This window comes from Calidris pugnax, unplaced genomic scaffold (genome assembly GCF_001431845.1).
Source record: "Calidris pugnax isolate Ruff unplaced genomic scaffold, ASM143184v1 scaffold317, whole genome shotgun sequence".
NCBI lineage: Eukaryota > Metazoa > Chordata > Aves > Charadriiformes > Scolopacidae > Calidris > Calidris pugnax.
Window position 1 is genome coordinate 1,032,403 of NW_015091111.1, and position 3,308 is coordinate 1,035,710.

Below are 3,308 nucleotides of genomic sequence, written 5' to 3' on the forward strand. Positions count from 1 at the left end.
GAGGAGAGGAGAGGAGAGGAGAGGAGAGGAGAGGAGAGGAGAGATTCTATTACTTAAATTATCTGGACCAGGAATGTGTGGTTTGCTGACAGTGGAAAACATTGTTTGATTCCTATTCATCATGGGAAGGAGATCAGCTTGGTAATCTGGCCCATCAAAATAAGAGTTTTAGAGTCTCTGCAGGAGACTCATAAGGAACACAGTACAAAAAAAAGCAAACTGGCTAGGGAAGGGGCGGGGTGAGAAGGTGTTCTTGGGTATTTTCTGTGGTGGGCTTGCATAGTTAACACCAGTAAACAGTCTTCTTGATTGCCTTAGTGCCTGCCCTAATTCTCTCCTTTCTGCTCTCGCTGGAAGAAGAGCCTTCTTAGAAGACTGAACACTCAGATCCATAGCCACAGGTTGTAAAAGCATGTATCAGCTTTATATGCTTTTGTATTCAGGAACACGAGATAAAATTACTTGAAAGCTTTTAAAAAAATCTTCAGATCCCAGCCAAGGCTGCTCCCATACTGCCAGGTCTTCCAGCTGAATTCCTTGACCAGTCACCCTCATCATTCTGAGGTATCTTAAAAGCATGCATGGACAGACATTACAAGAAAAGCATCCCAAAAATCAGTCATGACAACCCTAAAATGTTTTAAGTTGAGCCCTCAAGATCAAGAGTCTTACTGACAGCCTTAACCCTAGGCTTTTTCAGTACTTCACAGAGTCAGGATAAAAACAAACATAAATGTCAGGATAAGTCAGGCTTTAAGGCAGTATTTATGACAAGGCCCTAGCTGACTCAAACCTGCAGTTTTTGAGAAGAAATACTGCCTTTGCTTCCATTTACCCTAAGAGCACATGGCAGAGAACTACTGGAAGTATTTAACTGATGAAGTTGTGATAAAAAGCAAAGAAATTTTTTTACTGGTATTTTAACAGCATTTTCATTTCTTTGACTTTAGAAATAAGCAATTAACTTACAAATATATTGTTAAGGGAAATATAAAACATATTTAGGTAATCAAAAACTTGATCAATGTTTGTCTTTATTGCTTCAGAAGCTTATACTCTTGGGAAATATTTGAAATTAATAGGAGCCACTATATCAGGGCTGCAGAATTACCTAACAGGCAGTGTGGCTTACCTGCTAGATATAACATAAACAAGGCAGTGGTGTTCCATTTTCTGAAAATAGTGTAATGTAAAGATATATGGAGAAGTGATATAGAAGAAGTCTACCCTGCTACAACAAGATTACTGTCCATCCAGATACGTCAGACACGCATCCTTTCTCCCACTTTCACGGACATTTTGTCTTATTTTTGGTTTTGTCATTTTTCTTTTTCTTTAGTCCAAAAGACTAATTTGGATTTTAAAGGCAAAATTTGTGGTTTTGCCTTTGCATGTAACCTTAAGTGGACATGGACTTTAAGGAGATGGTAAAGGGAAGATAGATAGATAGATAGATAGATAGATAGATAGATAGATAGATCGATAGACAGACAGAAAGACAGACAGGCAGGGAGGCATGCAGCCAGCCAGCCAGACATATAGAATCATAGAATCATAGAATGGTCCCGGCTGGAAGGGACCTCCAAAGGTCACCTCCCCGCAGTCAGCAGGGACACCCCCAACTAGACCAGGTTGCCCAGGGCCTCATCGAGCCTCTCCTTGAATATCTCCAGGGAAGGGGCCTCAACCACCTCCCTGGGTAACCTGTTCCAGTGCTCTACCACCCTCACAGTAAAGAATTTTCTCCTAATCTCCAATCTAAATCTACTCCCCTCCAGCTTAAAGCCATTGCTCCTCGTCCTATCACTACAGGCCTTTGTAAACAGGCTCTCCCCAGCCTTTCTGTAGGTCCCCTTCAGGTACTGGAAGGCTGCTATTAGGTCTCCCTGGAACCTTCTCTTCTCCAGGCTGAACAACCCCGGCTCCCTTAGCTTGTCCTCGTAGCAGACGTACTCCATCAGGTCCATGTCTTTCCTATATAGAGGGCTCCAGACCTGCACACAATACTCCAGGTGAGGTCTCACCAGAGCAGAGTAAAGTGGCAGAATCACCTCTCTGGACCTGCTGGCAACGCATCTTTTGATGCAGCCCAGGATGTGATTGGCCTTCTGGGCTGCAACTGCACACTGCCTGCTCATGTCCAGCTTCTCATCCACCAGCACCCCCAAGTCCCTTTCCTCAGGGATGCTTTCTAATATCTCACCCCCACTATATACATATATATACCTTTTCTGCTCAGCTATTCAGTTCAAAATTGGCAGGTAAAATTGTCCTGCTGAAGTTACCAGCCATTAATTTCTCCCCTCTCTTCCAAATCTGAGAGTTGGGGAACGCTCATTTGTATTCCACGTGTCTATGAGAAATGTGGCCTTTGAGACTGGGCTGTCCTGTGCCAAACACAGTGGCTGGGCATGTTCACCAGACAGCAGCTGGCCGCTCTTCTGTGCCTGAAAATTTAGGGAAAATGTTTATAGCATAGCTCAGGAGGAAGAGCCCAAGAGGACAAATCCCTCCAGCATTTCAGTTCCTGTTCAAATGGTGGGAATGTTTCCCACCCAAGTGGGCTATGCCAACACCAATTGTTTTTGGCAAGTCCAACCTGCCAGGCTCCCTCGCTCTGTTGGGGAGTCTGAACTGGCAAACAATTTTTTGCCACTCAGCCTGATGGAGATGACTGCAGAACCTCTTAACAGGGCCAGGTATTTCTCTCTGAAAAAAACCTTTTAACCTGCTGGCTGTAAAACACTTCAGATCACAGTCAGCTGCCCTGAGCTTCTGTGGTTAATGTGGTCTAATAGACTCCACGCAAGGTGCTTTTAGGCATTATAGTTTCCTCTTGAGTGTCTTCAGGTCTTTCCAGTGAGTGTAAAGCCTTTTAAAGATTGAATTTAAAACTGTGTATTCTTTAACTGGGGGAATCTATAGGTTATGTTTTGGTTAGTTGTACAGCCACGTATCAGAACAGTAAGTCTGCTGAAATTTGAAGGAGATTAAATACTAGCTGTTCTTAGCGTTTCTCATCCCAGGACTGAGCACTGCCAGGGTTTGCCAAATACAGTCACTAAGAAAAAAATTAATGCTAGATGTTGTCTCCACTGAAGGTTGAAGGCAGGACATCTCCATGTAGTCGTGTTGACTGTGGGTCATCATCCTTTAGCTTTCCATTAAGGTTTTAGGCTACCTAAGAATCTGTCTTTCTTGCAGAGTAAGGGATTTCAAAGAAAGTGAGGTATCTTCCCCAGGTCTGAGGCATTCAGCGTTGTTCACAGTGCCCCTGGCCAGCTATAATTGTGGGTGTATGGGAAACC